Raw genomic sequence first — 19,597 nt, forward strand, 5'->3', positions numbered from 1 at the left:
CAGGGATGTTGTCTGACCATGTAATTTTTCTGTCCCAGTTGTCAGCACATAAGTGTTTAATTTTTGGGTCGGAGTGGTTACACATGCCACCCGACTGCAAGACTACTTGTCCTCTTAGGAGGGCGGTACCCTTGCACACTTTGTTCCGGGGATTTCACCCGGGGGGGTTTTTTCCCCGTTTAGGTATGAGGTTGATCTGTTACTACAGATATGTTCACTCAAGATATAGGCCGCTAGGGCCATTGTTATTCTCTCTGTTTCTGGCTTTATTTTCACTTACTTTCTCTTCTTTCCTCTTGGGAGCGCCGTTCCAGTCCCCGGTCCGCCTCGTGTCTCCAGTGAATGTCCTGCGATCCTCAGCCTTCACTCCAGTGATGTCCTCAACTCATTTGATGTACCAAGGTAAGAGTGCTCTGCCCTGCTGCGATGGCTAGGTCATGTTCAACGGATTACGCGGTCATTACGCATAATGTCCACGGATTCAACTCCCCTATCAAGAGGACCAAAGCTTTTCAGTTTTATCATAAACAGAGAGCTGACGTTCTCCTGTTACAGGAGACCCATTTCGCCAGGTCCTCTTCGCCTCGTTACCTTAATGTCAGGTATCCACAATATTTCCTCTCCTGTGGTCCGGAAAAGAAAGGGGGCGTAGCCATTTGTTTTTCTAAAAGGGTCCCCTTTACACCTATAACTATAGTCAAGGATAGGGAAGGGAGGTACTTGATGGCAGTGGGTCGTCTACACGATCAGCTGGTCTCTTTTATCTCCTATTATGCTCCGAACGCAGGTCAGCTGGAATTTTTTAGAAATATGCTTCAGATATTACTACCTAAGGTCCAGGGGCAGGTGATAATGGGAGGGGACAGTAATATCCCACTAGACAGGACTATGGATAAATCGGATCCGATTAGGCCGATATTGAGACGTCCCCCGGCTAGTAGCTGTAAGGTTGCCCGTTTGTTTCATTCATGCGATCTGATTGATATCTGGAGGGAATGTAACTCTTCAACGAGGGATTTTACGTATTACTCTCAGGTGCATCAATCCTTTTCTAGGATAGATCATCTGCTGGTCCGTACCCCACTGCTCCCGTATGTGACTTCTGCAAAAATTTTGACTACCCCTTGGTCGGATCATTCTCCAATAAAATTGACCACCAGAGGGTTATGGACTAAAGCTACCCCCTCGCCATGGCGCCTCAACACTAGCTTATTGAACGACCCTGTCCACTATGCAGAAATTGAGAAAGGGATACAGGCATACTTTGAAGTTAATAAATCAACTGATACTTCCCCTGCGATCACCTGGGCGGCCCATAAGGCAACGATACGGGGCCAGCTGATCCAATTAGCGAGTAGATTGAAGCGGACTCGGGAGCAAATGATCTCGCGGTTAGAGGATGATCTGGAAGCTTTATTGGTGGAACAACATAGAAACCCCCAGACTGACTTGAGTTTTAAAATTGACGAGGCACGACTGGCATTGAATCTTAGTCTGACCACACAGGCCGAGAAACACGTCAGTTGGTCTAAACATAGGTTCTACACGATGGGGGATAAACCGTCTACGCTGTTAGCGAGAAAACTGGTACCTCGACCGTGCACTCCGACGCTACCGAAACTGCGCTTACCGACCGGTCACTTCACACAAAATCCCGAGCGGATCGTTAGGGAATTTTACAAATTTTACTCGACGTTGTATCTCCGGGTGGACGGATTGGACCAGGCTAAGTTCGAAGCGTTCTTCCATGACCTTAAAATACCCAAGCTCTCCCGGGACCATGCGGACCTGATGGACGATGCAATAACTGAGGCAGAAGTAGGGGCGGCCATTAAACTTTTGAACCCTACGAAGGCCCCTGGACCGGATGGCTTTTCTGGTCATTACTATAGAAAATATCGGGACATCCTTACCCCTCATTTATGTAAATATTTTAATGACTTACGCAGGGACTGCAAAATCCCCACATATGATAACGCGGCATTCATCCATGTCATACCGAAACCGGGCAAGGACCATGGGGATTGTGCAAATTATCGCCCGATTTCGTTGATTAATTTTGATTTGAAAATATTAACCAAAGTCCTAGCCCTGAGACTGAACACATTTCTCCCTAAATATATTCATCCGGACCAGGCTGGCTTCGTGCCTAATAGGCAGGCGTCGGACCAAACTCGTAGAGTTATTAATTTGATCTCTGCGATTCAATCTAATTGGGATGGGGAGGGCGCTAGGGGGGGTTTGTTGCTTTCGCTGGACATCCAGAAGGCGTTTGATTCCCTCTCCTGGGATTATCTGTTCGATGTATTACGTCGATATGGATTTGGGGAGCGTTTTCTGGTCCTCCTTCGAACGCTTTATGATGCACCGACAGCCTCGTTGATGATTAGGGGATACCCCTCTCATTCTTTCAACATCAGAAGGGGAACTAGGCAGGGATGCCCGCTGTCCCCGCTCTTGTTTGTCCTGGCAATAGAGCCGTTGGCAATAAAAATTAGGGACTGTCAGGATGTTAGGGGGATCGTCGGGGGAGGCTACGAGCATAAATGCTTGTTTTTCGCCGATGATCTATTATTGACAATGTCCTCACCAATCACGTCCCTTCCCAACTTATATAATATCCTTAAGCCATTCTCAGATATTTCGGGCTTGCGAATAAATCACAGTAAATCTAGGGCTCTCAATATCTCTTTGCCTAGCTCAGCCCAGTTGGTGATTGAACGGACACATCGGTTCCAATGGGAATCTGAAGCACTTTCTTATCTGGGGGTCAATCTGACCTCATCTCTCCAGACTTTGTATAGTAAGAATTACCCAGCCCTAATTAAAAGGATACTCGAGGACCTGGCGTGATGGCGAATTCACCCCCCATCGTGGTTCGGCAGACTCCACTCAATTAAGATGAATGTCTTACCGAGGATACTGTACTTATTTCGTACACTACCGATAGCCTTGGTACGCAGTGATTTGGAGATGTTGCAAAGAAAAATCCTTGAATTCATCTGGGGAGAGAAGAGGCCTAGGGTGAACAAACGCACTATGTATACTTTGAAGAGGAAGGGAGGATTGGGCTTACCTGACTAGTGTTGAGCAGAATATGCCATATTCGATTTCGCGATATATCTCGAATATATATTCGAATATTCGAGATATATTCGCTAAATTCGAATATTCGTGATATTTTATCGAAATTAATTGATTGCGATTTTTCGCTATTGCGAATGCGAAAATAATTGCGATTTTTTTATAACTGCGGTAGGAGCGCTCTGATTGGCTCAGAATATTCGTGATATTTTATCGAAATATCGCAACATGCGAATGCGATATTTATTGCGCAATTTCGAGATATGCTGGAGGAGCGCTCTGATTGGCTCCGAATATTCGTGATATTTTATCGAAATATCGCAACATGCGAATGCGATATTTATTGCGCAATTTCGAGATATGCTGGAGGAGCGATCTGATTGGCTCACTCTGAAATCGAATATTCGAGATATTTTAACGCAATTTCACAAAATGCGAATGCGAAATTGATTGCAGATATTTCGAAAACTGCTGTAGCAGCACTCTGAAATCAAATATTTATGATATTTTAACCAAAAAACATATTGCGATTGCGATTTTTCGATCGCGCATGCGCAATCGCGCGAACAACACGCGACCATTTCCTGGAGCCTTGCCAGTTTCCAACTTATGATCGCAGCGCAATCACACAGCAACATGGTTGGAAGCAATTTCACTAAATCTGAGGAAAATATGCTGATTTGTGTAAGTATTTTGACCACTGTTATTTCATCATCTTCAACTGCATTTTAGTCTAGTTTAAAAGTTAGTATATATGATCAGATATTAGTATTTCACAAAAAATGTGTCTCCTGCTTTTACAAAACTACAAGTCCCAGCATGCCTGGACAGCTGCAGACACCCTGGTTGGCAAATGTGTATTTAGGCACTTTTCCTTGTTATTTAGCATAATGAATTTAACATTTTTTTGGACATAGGACGTATGCGAACGTCCTGACTTCAGTGTCCTCAAGGCCCAAGGACGTTCGAATACATATTGCCCTTTAGATGTTGCAGAACTACAACTTCCAGCATGCCTGGGAATGCTGGCACTTCTAGTATTGTAAGTTCTGCAGGCCCCCATTTTTCAGGCCTTTATGCACGGGTCTCTAAACTGTGGCACCCTAGATGCAGCAAAAGTAAAATTCTTAGCATGCACTGACAGACCGTGGCTGATGGGAGTAGTAGTTTTGCAACAGCTGGAGGTGGACTGGTCTTGAAACCCAGAGTTAGGTAACAAACCCGTAGTGTTTTGCAACCATTCTGCCTCCAGCTGGTTTTTTTCTGTTGAAAAGCCTGTGGCGTGCAAAACACAACCCAAAAACTCCACCCGGTGCAGTGAAAAATGTGCACACACCTAAAGAGTGACATCACAAAAAACTGCGACGGTTGCATACGTCAGTGGTCCTCCGAAAAGGTCCCGTCTCTGACCCCCCGGGGCGTTAGGCTCCTGACAGGGAAAAGAGTTACTGTGGTCCATACAGCCGAAGCCATATGGACCCAGCTCGGTCCAAGCAGCGCAATCAACACGCGAACAACACGCGACCATTTCCTGGACCCTTGCCAGTTTCCAACTTTATGATCGCAACGCAATCGCAGAGCAAGATGGTTGGAAGTAATTTCACTGTATCTGAGGAAAATTTGCTGATTTGTGTAAGTATTTTGACCACTGTTATTTCATTATCTTCAACTGCATTTTAGTCTAGTTTAAAAGTTAGTATATATGATCAGATATTAGTATTTCACAAAAAATGTGTCTCCTGCTTTTACAAAACTACAAGTCCCAGCATGCCTGGACAGCTGCAGACACCCTGGTTGGCAAATGTGTATTTAGGCACCTTTCCTTGTTATTTAGCATAATGAATTTAACATTTTTTTGGACATAGGACGTATGCGAACGTCCTGACTTCAGTGTCCTCAAGGCCCAAGGACGTTCGAATACATATTGCCCTTTAGATGTTGCAGAACTACAACTTCCAGCATGCCTGGGAATGCTGGCACTTCTAGTATTGTAAGTTCTGCAGGCCCCCATTTTTCAGGCCTTTATGCACGGGTCTCTAAACTGTGGCACCCTAGATGCAGCAAAAGTAAAATTCTTAGCATGCACTGACAGACCGTGGCTGATGGGAGTAGTAGTTTTGCAACAGCTGGAGGTGGACTGGTCTTGAAACCCAGAGTTAGGTAACAAACCCGTAGTGTTTTGCAACCATTCTGCCTCCAGCTGGTTTTTTTCTGTTGAAAAGCCTGTGGCGTGCAAAACACAACCCAAAAACTCCACCCGGTGCAGTGAAAAATGTGCACACACCTAAAGAGTGACATCACAAAAAACTGCGACGGTTGCATACATCAGTGGTCCTCCGAAAAGGTCCCGTCTCTGACCCCCCGGGGCGTTAGGCTCCTGACAGGGAAAAGAATTACTGTGGTCCATACAGCCGAAGCCATATGGACCCAGCTCGGTCCAAGCAGCGCAATCAACACGCGAACAACACGCGACCATTTCCTGGACCCTTGCCAACTTTATGATCGCAACGCAATCGCAGAGCAAGATGGTTGGAAGTAATTTCACTGTATCTGAGGAAAATTTGCTGATTTGTGTAAGTATTTTGACCACTGTTATTTCATTATCTTCAACTGCATTTTAGTCTAGTTTAAAAGTTAGTATATATGATCAGATATTAGTATTTCACAAAAAATGTGTCTCCTGCTTTTACAAAACTACAAGTCCCAGCATGCCTGGACAGCTGCAGACACCCTGGTTGGCAAATGTGTATTTAGGCACCTTTCCTTGTTATTTAGCATAATGAATTTAACATTTTTTTGGACATAGGACGTATGCGAACGTCCTGACTTCAGTGTCCTCAAGGCCCAAGGACGTTCGAATACATATTGCCCTTTAGATGTTGCAGAACTACAACTTCCAGCATGCCTGGGAATGCTGGCACTTCTAGTATTGTAAGTTCTGCAGGCCCCCATTTTTCAGGCCTTTATGCACGGGTCTCTAAACTGTGGCACCCTAGATGCAGCAAAAGTAAAATTCTTAGCATGCACTGACAGACCGTGGCTGATGGGAGTAGTAGTTTTGCAACAGCTGGAGGTGGACTGGTCTTGAAACCCAGAGTTAGGTAACAAACCCGTAGTGTTTTGCAACCATTCTGCCTCCAGCTGGTTTTTTTCTGTTGAAAAGCCTGTGGCGTGCAAAACACAACCCAAAAACTCCACCCGGTGCAGTGAAAAATGTGCACACACCTAAAGAGTGACATCACAAAAAACTGCGACGGTTGCATACATCAGTGGTCCTCCGAAAAGGTCCCGTCTCTGACCCCCCGGGGCGTTAGGCTCCTGACAGGGAAAAGAATTACTGTGGTCCATACAGCCGAAGCCATATGGACCCAGCTCGGTCCAAGCAGCGCAATCAACACGCGAACAACACGCGACCATTTCCTGGACCCTTGCCAACTTTATGATCGCAACGCAATCGCAGAGCAAGATGGTTGGAAGTAATTTCACTGTATCTGAGGAAAATTTGCTGATTTGTGTAAGTATTTTGACCACTGTTATTTCATTATCTTCAACTGCATTTTAGTCTAGTTTAAAAGTTAGTATATATGATCAGATATTAGTATTTCACAAAAAATGTGTCTCCTGCTTTTACAAAACTACAAGTCCCAGCATGCCTGGACAGCTGCAGACACCCTGGTTGGCAAATGTGTATTTAGGCACCTTTCCTTGTTATTTAGCATAATGAATTTAACATTTTTTTGGACATAGGACGTATGCGAACGTCCTGACTTCAGTGTCCTCAAGGCCCAAGGACGTTCGAATACATATTGCCCTTTAGATGTTGCAGAACTACAACTTCCAGCATGCCTGGGAATGCTGGCACTTCTAGTATTGTAAGTTCTGCAGGCCCCCATTTTTCAGGCCTTTATGCACGGGTCTCTAAACTGTGGCACCCTAGATGCAGCAAAAGTAAAATTCTTAGCATGCACTGACAGACCGTGGCTGATGGGAGTAGTAGTTTTGCAACAGCTGGAGGTGGACTGGTCTTGAAACCCAGAGTTAGGTAACAAACCCGTAGTGTTTTGCAACCATTCTGCCTCCAGCTGGTTTTTTTCTGTTGAAAAGCCTGTGGCGTGCAAAACACAACCCAAAAACTCCACCCGGTGCAGTGAAAAATGTGCACACACCTAAAGAGTGACATCACAAAAAACTGCGACGGTTGCATACGTCAGTGGTCCTCCGAAAAGGTCCCGTCTCTGACCCCCCGGGGCGTTAGGCTCCTGACAGGGAAAAGAGTTAGCAACGCATATCTCCCCTATACGTGTATCCTGTGTTGTTAATAATATATTCATAATTATGCAAATGATAATGGCTGCTATATTTATGCAAAAAAGGTGGCGACCGAAATGGCAGGATATAAAATCTGTCATGTTACCCCTGTCATTGATTAATAAGGCGAGAATGCTTCCAATTGTTGAATAGCATACATTTACGTCATATATCCATAAGGCTGTCAACAGAAGTATTACAATATACTTTGTTCTTCATCTTGCAGAAGTTCCTGGAAACAGGATACGACCGGCTCCGCAGGCAGCCAGAGAAAAGGGCTGTGGTCAGCGCCCTAATCACTGACTTTGGCGGCCAACACGACCACAAGGCGATTGTGAAGAAGTGGTCTGACCTGAAGAGGCGCCAAATGGATCAGGTCAGACGTCTTCGGGATAGATATCATCCAGGTAAGTTATTGTTGACAGTTATGTTTTTTTTTTTCAAAAGTGTATTTTGTGCCTGAACTCGAAAGAGAGAGGAGCCGGCCTGCAGGAGTTGGGAGGCCTCCCCCAGAGGCAATCTGCCATCTTTCTCCATGCCCCGGGTGGCAATGGCGGGTGTGAGGGGGTCCTCCCAACCCAACCTCGCATAGCACACCCACCGGGGGCGGGGCTGAGACCACCAAACTCAATTCACATGTAGCCGAGAGCGGGATCCGAACCCCTAGCTGCAGAGGTGAATCACTTGTCAGCGCAGTGGCAATCGCGTGGAGCCACCACAGCTCCTTTGGTGACAGTTATGTAAGGTCATATGTAATTCATGTAAGGTCAGATGTTGTTAACCAAGATGCCATGTTGTGCTAACATATATCACCAGAAGCCAAGGTATTCATAGTACTGTTGAAAAAAGACATGGGACAGCAGACAGGAACACAGAAGTTATGTGGGAACATACTTTTCCCATTGCTTTGCATGGGACTTTAAAGAAAAACCCCGACCATGGCAAATGGGGGTGGGTAAGGGTTAAACCACCTATCCTATGTTTGTGGCTGACATATAAGTAACCTGTGTGCCAAGTTTCATGTAAATATCTTTAGCCGTTTGTACGTGATGCTGGAACATACATACATACATACATACATGCACACACACGTTGAGTTTTATATATATAGATTCCCACTAAATTCCTGTGTTAGGCGTGGGGTTGTTATAGTAATCCTGTGTGCTCCATCAGGCCCTTTTTTTAACATGAGATCGTCTGAACAAAACAAAGGAGACAAAAACAGCTCATTTTAACATGGTGGCATCCCAGCTCACGCTCAGTCCCCTGTAGTGCCCACAAGACCCTTTAATATAACATTGTCCCATTGGTTAACTGTCTATATAAATCAATTTGTATTCATATACAATACAGCAGAGTACACAGAATTTGCATACGTCATTCGAAAACATTTTTATAATATATGAACATTGTGTTATTATAGGTGCTCCAATACCAGTTGTGCGCGCCAAGCGCAGAAGGCGCCAGGCCGATGAGGAGGAGGAGGAGGATGCGGCAGAGGAGGATGCGGCAGAGGAGGAGATGGATGAGGAGGAGCAGCCAGGGCCCTCCCACTCCCCAACCCCAGCTCCTGTTGAGGAGCAAGCTGAGGAGCTTCCCCCCCCCACCACCCCAACTTCTCAAGCAGAAGAGCAGGAGGAAGACAGCGGTCCTGTGAGCCTCGTTCAGGAAGGTAAATATGTGCACAATGATTAATAACATTTCAACAATAAAATGTAGATATAAAAATGGACAACATATAAAGCGCACCTGTCAGATTGTAGAACCATAATATGGTATTGATGCTAGAAGTATACAGGTAGTGCATAATTATTAGGCAAGTTGTATTTTTGAGGATTCATTTTATTATTGAACAACAACCATGTTCTCAATGAACCCCAAAAACTCATTAATATCAAAGCTGAATTTTTTTGGAAGTAGTTTTTAGTTTGTTTTTAATGTTAGTTATTTTCGGGGGATATCTGTGTGTGCAGGTGACTACTATTACTGTGCAGAATTATTAGGCAACTTAACAAAAAAATAAATAGATACCCATTTCAATGATTTATTTTTAACAGTGAAACCAATATAACATCTCAACATTCACAAATACACATTTCTGACATTTAAAAACAAAACAAAAACAAATCAGTGACCAATATAGCCACCTTTCTTTGCAAGGACACTCAAAAGCCTGACATCCATGGATTCTGTCAGTGTTTTGATCTGTTCACCATCAACATTGCGTGCAGCAGCAACCACAGCCTCCCAGACACTGTTCAGAGAGGTGTACTGTTTTCCCTCCTTGTAAATCCCACATTTGATGATGGACCACAGGTTCTCAATGGGGTTCAGATCAGGTGAACAAGGAGGCCATGTCATTACTTTTTTTTATTTAATACCCTTTCTTGCCAGCCACGCTGTGGAGTACTTTGACACGTGTGATGGAGCATTGTCCTGCATGAAAATCATGTTTTTCTTGAAGGATGGTGACTTCTTCCTGTACCACTGCTTGAAGAAGGTCTCTTCCATAATCTGGCAGTAGGACTGGGAGTTGAGCTTGACTCCATCCTCAATCCGAAAAGGCCCCACAAGCTCATCTTTGATGATACCAGCCCAAACCAGTACTCCACCACCACCTTGCTGGCGTCTGAGTCGGACTGGAGCTCCCTGCCCTTTACCAATCCAGCCACGGGCTCTTCCATCTGGCCCATCAAAACTCACTCTCATTTCAGCAGTCCATAAAACCTTAGAAAAATCTTTCTTGAGATATTTATTGGCACAGTCTTGACGTTGCAGCTTGTGTGTCTTGTTCAGTGGTCGTCGTCTTTCAGCCTTTCTTACCTTGGCCATGTCTCTGGGTATTGCACACCTTGTGCTTTTGGGCACCCCAGTGATGTTGCAGCTCTGAAATATGGCCAATCTGGTGGCAAGTGGCATCTTGGCAGCTGCACGCTTAACTTTTCTCAGTTCATGGGCAGTTATTTTGCACCTTTGTTTTTCCACACGCTTCTTTTGTTTGATGATCACGCTTTAGAAGCTTTGCAATTTTAAGAGTGCTGCATCCCTCTGCTAGATATCTCTCTATTTTGGACTTTTCAGAGTCTGTCAAGTCCTTCTTTTGGCCCATTTTGCCAAAGAAAAGGAAATTGACTAATAATTATGCACACCTGATATAGAGTGTTGATGTCATTAGACCACACACCTTCTCATTACAGAGATGTACATTACCTAATATGCCTAATCGGTAGTAGGCTTTCGAGCCTATACAGCTTGGAGTAAGACAACATGCATAAAGAGGATGATGTGGTCCAAATACTCATTTGCCTAATAATTCTGCACTCCCGGGATGTGTTAGACACATAACAAGTGTATACACATGATAATGATTGATTAATAAGCAAAAAAAATATTTTATTTATTTGGTAACGTTCTTTGAAATCCAAATGTTTTTTTATTATATCCTAACAGCATCAAGAGATCTGAGAAGGCAGAACAGACTCATCAAAAAGACCCACCAGAGGATCCTGCAAAACCAGCGGAAGATCCGCTACCTAACACAACAAAATGCTCTGCTAGAGCAGCAGCAATCGGATCATATTGCGGAACTGGAACGCATTCAGAAACGCATTGATAGTTATATTTGAATTTATTTTTGTATTAAAAAATCTTATTTTTTGGAAATGTTTCATTTCTTTTTGAGATAGAGTTGTAGGTTTTTCAACACATCTAACTTCACATCAAACAAATCAACATCAACACATTTAACTTCATAATAAGCAAAAACATTTTATACTATTATTTTATTTAACAGTAACCTAGGACAAACTAAAGCACACGACACAGACACGACTAACACAAAATAAACTGTTGAAAAATGAACATAACAAAAGCAACAATATATATATATATACAAAGAGAGAGAGAGGGAGAGCAAGAAAGAGAGAGAATGCAGATGAGCTCTTGCAGACAGCCCAATGGTTGCAGTATAAATGCCGCAAAACAGGGTTTAACATAAGGTTCATTGTTATAGTTACACTTGCTGTTTAGATCCGGTCTGGTAGCTTGTAGCGGAGGCTGTTGGTGGATCCGCTGTGCCAGAGAGGTCATGAAGCTTTACTCAGCATGGAGGCAGCAGCAGGAGTATTAAAATATAATATAACTAGACAATGCATTTCCTGAGGAAAATGCGAGTGGGAATGCTGAATAGCTTAATTGGTGAGCCCCTTGCCAAAGACATTCACCATAACCACTACACTATCTTTAGGACACACAGCTTCTTTCTCTATCTGCAAAGTATAGAGTATGCTGACTTCCTGGTCGCCCCTCCCCCCTCAATAGGTTTCCCCTCCCCCCCAGGTCAGTGAGGAGGAATATTGCACTGAGGTCAGAAAAGTTATTTATGGAAAGAAATAACATTACAAACGCTTTTAATTCACAGATCTAATACATGATTTAAGCCTCCAAACAAAGCTTAATAAATCCTCAACCGTACATGCGATCGATACAACGACTACACCGTTTGAAATACACGGCCCTTGTAAACGCATCGATATGAAATTTATGTTGATAAACTTAAAAATGTGGCCATGTCTGCGATTTAGAAAAGAGCGTCTTTGTGAGTTCTGCAGCAACATTTTTTAGATAATTTAACATGAGAGTCTATGAGACATAATTTCTGGCTGTTGCTCCAATAACTAAAACTAAAATACGTATCGCAGAATTGATCACATTGCCATAAACCAGACAAGCATAGCTACGTTTTGATATAAAAATTGTGTATGAAAAGTAGATATTGTGGGCGTGAGACCAATTTGTTTCCCCTTTTTCTAAAGATATTTTTAATTACAAAGATCTCCAATGTTAAGGTCACATGACAGACTCTAAATCCCCTCCATAGGATTACATTATAACCGATTGCATTTTTGTGAAAAATTCGCAAAACGTAAATTGCGTTTTCACCAAAAAATTGTAAACGATAACGATCTGAAAAGTCATAGCCGGATAGCTAAATATTTTGTGACCGCTTTAAAGTTTTTTCAGTGTCTGTAAGTGAAAGTATGAAGTAGCTGAAACTTTTGGCAGGGCATATGAATTCAAAGGGGAAAAGGATGTTCTCATTGACTTCAATGTTAAAAAAAAGGGTCTAAAAGCTTAAAATTTATAAAAGTGTAAAAAGTAGAAAAAAACTTGAAGAAGTCCCATCATTAGCTGAACGAGACGAACATTTTTACAGTTGAATGGTCTCAATAGCTGAAAGTATGCCGAAGTTACGCAGAACCAAAAAACGTAAGGAATAATAAGATTACTAAATTTACGTATATCAATACTGGAAATGTTTATTAAAGCATTCACACTAATTAAGATTAATACATTTACGGGTATCCATACTGGGAATGCTTATTAAAGCATTCCCACTAAGTATCACACAGGCATGATTTACAAGCAGTAGTGGTAATAGTAATAGATAGCATAAAAACACTTGGGGAATACTTTACAGCATCAGTAGTGGTCATAGTAGTCAATAGTGTACCAAAAAATTGGGACACAGGTGTCTTGACTGAGCTGTAATAGTAGTAGTAGACATTGACAATACAGTGTCAAATCACTCGGGCAAGAGGTGCCATGATGAACAGCAGCAGCAGCATCAGTAGTGGTAATAGTAGTATAGAGTGGCAAATAACTAGTGACATAGGTGTCTTGATTGAGCAGTAGTAGTAGTAGTAGACATTGACAATACAGAGTCATATCACTTGGGCAGGAGGTGCCATGATGAACAGCAGTGGTAATAGGAGTATATAGAGTGTGAATTAACTGCTGACATAGGTGTATTGACTGAGCAGCAGAAGCAGCAGTAGTAGTATTAGCAGTAGTAGTTGATACAGAGTCATATCACTTGGGCAGGAGGTGCCATGATGAACAGCAGTCTTAATAAGAGTATATAGGGTGTGAAATAACTGCTGACATAGGTGTCTTGACTGGGCAGCAGAAGCAGCAGTAGTAGTATTACCAGTAGTAGTTGATACAGAGTCATATCACATGGGCAGGAGGTGCCATGATGAACAGCAGTAGGAATAGGAGTATATAGAGTGTGAAATAACTGCTGACATAGGTGTATTGACTGGGCGGCAGCAGCAGCAGAAGCAGCAGTAGTAGTATTAACAGTAGTAGTTGATACAGAGTCATATCACATGGGCAGGAGGTGCCATGATGAACAGCAGTAGGAATAGGAGTATATAGAGTGTGAAATAACTGCTGACATAGGTGTATTGACTGGGCGGCAGCAGCAGCAGAAGCAGCAGTAGTAGTATTAACAGTAGTAGTTGATACAGAGTCATATCACTTGGGCAGGAGGTGCCATGATGAACAGCAGTAGGAATAGGAGTATATAGAGTGTGAATTAACTGCTGACATAGGTGTATTGACTGAGCAGCAGAAGCAGCAGTAGTAGTATTAGCAGTAGTAGTTGATACAGAGTCATATCACTTGGGCAGGAGGTGCCATGATGAACAGCAGTCTTAATAAGAGTATATAGGGTGTGAAATAACTGCTGACATAGGTGTCTTGACTGGGCAGCAGAAGCAGCAGTAGTAGTATTACCAGTAGTAGTTGATACAGAGTCATATCACATGGGCAGGAGGTGCCATGATGAACAGCATTAGGAATAGGAGTATATAGAGTGTGAAATAACTGCTGACATAGGTGTATTGACTGGGCGGCAGCAGCAGCAGAAGCAGCAGTAGTAGTATTAACAGTAGTAGTTGACACAGAGTCATATCACTTGGGCAGGAGGTGCCATGATGAACAGCAGTGTTAATAAGAGTATATAGGGTGTGAAATAACTGCTGACATAGGTGTCTTGACTGGGCAGCAGAAACAGCAGTAGTAGTATTACCAGTAGTAGTTGATACAGAGTCATATCACATGGGCAGGAGGTGCCATGATGAACAGCAGTAGGAATAGGAGTATATAGAGTGTGAAATAACTGCTGACATAGGTGTCTTGACTGGGCAGCAGCAGCAGAAGCAGCAGTAGTAGTATTAGCAGTAGTAGTTGATACAGAGTCATATCACTTGGGCAGGAGGTGCCATGATGAACAGCAGTGTTAATAAGAGTATATAGGGTGTGAAATAACTGCTGACATAGGTGTCTTGACTGATCCAGAGGAGTCATGGGAGAAAATCATGTGGTCAGATGAGACCATAATATAACTTTTTGATCATAATTTCACTAACCGTGTTCGGAGGAAGAATAATGATGAGTACCATGCCAAGAACGCCATCCCTAATGTGAAGCATGGGGGTGGTAGCATCATGCTTTGGTGGTGTTTTACTGCACATGGGACAGGGTGACTGCACTGTATTAAGGAGAGGATGACCGTGGCCATGTATTGCGAGATTTTGGGCAACAACCTCCTTCCCTGAGTTAGAGCTTTGAAGATGGGTCGAGGCTGGGTCTTCCAACATGACAATGACCCAAAGCACACAGCCAGGATAACCAAGGATTGGCTCTGTAAGGAGCATATCAAGGTTCTGGCGTGGCCTAGCCAGTCTCCAGACCTAAACCCAATAGAGAATCTTTGGAGGGAGCTCAAACTCCGTGTTTCTCAGCGAGAGCCCAGAAACCTGACTGATGTAGAGAAGATCTGTGTGGAGGAGTGGGCCAAAATCCCTCCTCCAGTGTGTGCAAAGCTGGTGTAAAACTACAAGAAAGGTTTGACCACTGTAATTGCAAAGAAAGCCTACTGTACCAAATATTAACATTGATTTTCTCAGATGTTAAAATAGTTATATTCAGCACTGTAAATACATCAGGTCCGGGGCTCCATCAGGGAATGCATGACAAGGGACCCTTCAGCGCCCTGAACCGACGACGGGTGCCAGAAAGTCACCGCCGATCCAGGACTCATTCATCTTTATGAATGTGAGTCTGTCCACGGAGTCTGTGGACAGACGGGTCCTCTTGTCCGTGACCACCCCACCTGCCGCGCTGAATGTCCGCTCAGATAGTACGCTGGAGGGGGGGCAAGACAATAACTCCAGCGCATACTGAGCGAGCTCGCGGCAGGTGTCCAATCTGGCAACCCAGTACTCCATGGGGTCGTCGGTGCTCATACTGTCAGAAGCACCGACGGACGCCATGTAGTCTGCCACCATGTGGGCCAGCCGCTGGTGGTGACTGCTGCTGCTGCTGGTGCTGGTACTGGGTCGCTCGGTTTGGAAGAACATCCTCATCTCATCCATTAGGTCCCCTGCTCGGCTGCTGCTGGGTGCAGCCACCTGCTGGGTGAGATGAGGGGGGACAACTGGAGGCCGGGGAGTTGCCTGCTCCAACCGTCTGACAATGCCTGCCTGCAGTTCCTCCATCCGGTGCTGCCTCCAGCTGGCTGGGATGAACTGCTCCAGTTTCCCCTTGCACCTGGGATCCAAAAGGGTGGCCATCCAGAAATCATCCCTCGCCTTGATGGTCTTAACCCGGGGGTCCCTCCTGAGGCATCTCAGCATGTGGGCAGCCATGGGGAAGAGCACAGCCCGCTGTGACTCCTCACTGCTGGCCAGGTGAATGAGGTGCGACTCTTCATCCCTGAGGCGCTGCTGGTCAAACTCAGAGATGCCCAACCCCCGGACTATCGGTGCCCCCAACACCGGCTCTCCCTCCTGACCAGGCCCTGACTCCGGGACGACACCAGCAACCACCTCCTCCTCATCATCATCATCCTCCTCCTCCTCCTCGTCCTGGCCCTGGTCTCGGTGGAGCATTGCTGACTCCTCCTGCTCCACCAAGGCACTCTCCCCAGCTTCGAGCAGGCGATCTAGTGTCCTCTCCAGCATGAACACTATTGGCAGCACGCTATTGAGGCCGACGTGCTCACTGCTGACCATCTTGGTCGCCTGCTCGAAGGAGGACAACACTTGGCAGACCTGCTTTATCTGCCCCCACTCCGCACAGGCGATGAAAGGGAGTTGTGGTGAAGCCCTCTCAGTGCCTAGTTCCATCAGGTACTCCCTCACCGCCCTTTGCTGCTCCCACAACCTCTTCAGCATGTGGAGGGTGGAGTTCCACCGCGTCACACTGTCCACAATCAGCCTGTGAAGGGGCAGACTGTACTTCCGCTGCAACTTGGACAGGGACGCGGTAGCGGTTGGGGAGCGCCTGAAGTGGCTGGCAATCCTACGCGCCTTTACCACAATGTCACTCAACCCTGGATAAGTGCGCAGGAACTTCTGCACCACCAGGTTGAGGACATGTGCCAGACAGGGCACGTGGGTCAGACTGCCAGCACTGAGGGCGGCGAGTAGGTTGCTGCCGTTATCGCAGACAACCATACCTGCCTGGAGCCTTCGGGGTGTCAGCCACTTCTGGACCTGAGCCTGAAGTGCTTCCAGCACTTCTTCTCCAGTGTGTCTCCGGTCCCCTAAACTAACAAGCTGGAGCACGGCCTGACAGCGCACGTGCCCCACACTTGAGTAGCTACGGGGGCGCTTGCTGGGAGGCTCAGCAGCTGCGGAGACAGTGGCTTGAGGGAGACCAGCAGTTCTCCCCTGGACACCCCGGGGCGGCACCACAAGATCGGTTGCCGCCGATCCCTCACCGACGCCTCGGAGGGAAACCCAATGGGCCGTGAAGCTGATGTAGCGCCCCTGCCCATGCCTGCTGGTCCAGCCACCCATTGTCAGATGAACCCTGTCGCTGACAGAGTGATCCAGCGACAGGGTTACATTCTGCACAATGTGCTGGTGTAGGGAAGGGACACCAGTCCTGGCAAAGAAATGGCGGCTGGGGACACGCCATTGGGGTTGGGCCTGCTCCAACATCTGCCTGAAGGGGTTGCTGTCAACTATGTTGAAGGGCAGCAGATGTTGGGCAATAACCCTTGCCAGGAGCCCATTGAGGGAACGCACACGTCGGTCTCCAGGGGGGAAGGGAGTGGTGCGGTCAAAGGCGTCTGAAATCGACGCCTGGCGCCGGACGGCAGTGCGGGACACAGACGTGGAGGGTGCTGTGGAAGTAGAGGTCTGGCTGCCAGTACCAGTACCTCTACTAGAGGGAGCGGGGGGGCATGACCTGCTGGAAAGAGATGAAGATGTGGCAGGGGCTGCTGTACCCTGCTCACTTGTGGTGGTGGCGCTGCTACCACCACCACGCTTCATCTCGTCAAACACCGCCCAGTGGTTTATCCTCAGGTGTTGGTTCAGGGCTGTGGTACCCACCCGAGCCAAACACTTCCCTCTCTTCACCCTCACTTTACAAATCCGGCAGATGGCCACGGTAGGGTTGTCTGCCACCAGGGTAAAGTAATTCCAGACAGGTGACTTCAGCACCGCCCTCCTGTCAGATGGTGTGACGCTTACTTGCACCTGCTGGGACTCGGTGCGCACAGGTGGAGCTGCCTGCTGCTGCTGCTGCTCCTCCTCCTGACACCTCCTGCTGCCATCACCAGTGGAGACCCTGACGATGGTCTCCCTGGTGGTGACCTGGCGCACCGTTTCACCAGGGTGCCTACCTTCCCCGTCGTCACTGACGTAGTGAGCCGACGCGTCAGATGGCAACCATGATGGGTCACCCTCTTCGCCCCCAGAGATGTCAGACCAAGGGCTGAAATGTGTTGGTCTGAGGGAACCAACTGACATGGAGCCTCTAGCCTGGCTCCGCTGTCCCCTCACCCACGCCTGGGTCTGACTAGGTGCTGCTGTTTCCTGCACCAAAACAGCAGCACCAGTTTGAAGGGATGTCTCTGGGATACTGCCAGCAGGTATCCCATCCTCCTCATCCATCCCTTCAAAAAGGTCCTGACCATCAGGACAGAGCTGAAGGTCTGCCTGATGCATGGCCTCCCCCAAGATATCCCTATCACTGTCGCTGTCGAACAGTAAGATGCTGGACTCTTGGGGGCTGGGGGGGGTACTACAGGCACCGGTGTAATGGTGGTACTACTGTGAGTCGGGACCGACGACTCAGTGGCACTGCTGTGCCCCATGTAGTCCACCACTACTTCAGCCTGAGATGGCAATATCGGGCGGCTGCCCGATGGGAAGAACTCCCGGATCAGGTGTACTCCCCTTGCACCCGATCCTCTACCACTAGTAGGGGCACGAGAGGTACCCCGTGCTGGCAGCGACCCAGCACTGGGAGTAACTCCCCTACCCCTGCTGCCACGGCCACGGATGCCGCTCATTATTGCTGATATGTGTGTGGGGGGGGTAAACTTTATTGGGGGGGGGAAATGTGAACAAAATGTGTTTTTGTGTTTTTTTTACAAGACAGGCACGCAGACAAAGACGTACACAGACAGCTACTAAACTATAAGAAAAGTAGTACACCAAAGACAAGGACTACAAAATTAAAGAAAAAAAAAAAAGCACTAAACAAACACTAACTTTTTTTTTTTTTTTTTAAAACACAAAACACAGACACTAAACACACACTAAGCTAAGCTAGATGAAATAAATGTACACTAACAGTGTGTACACTTACTACACAAAATTTAACTAAACTGAACACAAAACTTAGCTTTTAGAAAAGCTCTTTAGGAAAAACTAAGCAAAATGTGCACTGAAATGCCTAGCAAATATCACTGAACAGCGAACCTGCAAGATCTAACAGTAACACAAGATGAACAAAACTTAGCTTTTAGAAAAGCTCTTTTAGAAAGCTCAGCAAAATGTGCACTGAAATCTCTAGCAAATATCACTGAACAGCGAAGATGCAGGATCAAACAGTAACACAAATGAACAAAACAGCACAAAACAGCACAAAACGTAGCTTTGAAAAAAGCTCTTGGGTCTATTGCTTTGAAAAAAGCAGTTGATATACTGGAAAAGATGCACTGGAATCACTAAATAGCAATGCAGCACTATGCTGGTGATGATATAAATCAATCAGGAACAAAGACACAGGAACACAGAAACAGCCTCCACACTCTCTAGCCAGCTTCTGAATCTGCAATGAAATGGTGCTGGGAGTGAGCTTATATAATGTCCATGCAGGCAGGTTCCTATTGGTTGCTAACCTCTGACGAGTGTGGAAGGAGAACTCTGATTGGCTCTGATGCAAAAGGGCGGAGAAAATAATCGCGCAATATTCCTATTGCCGAATATTCGCATTGCGAATATTCGGCAATATAAAATGATCGCTTCAGCTACTCGGCCCAAGGTCTCTAATCATACCAGCAATGCTTTTAGACGTCTATGGAGATCACTAGGATGTGATCTGTTTTAAAAATGAA

Source organism: Rana temporaria, chromosome 11 (assembly GCF_905171775.1).
Source record: "Rana temporaria chromosome 11, aRanTem1.1, whole genome shotgun sequence".
NCBI lineage: Eukaryota > Metazoa > Chordata > Amphibia > Anura > Ranidae > Rana > Rana temporaria.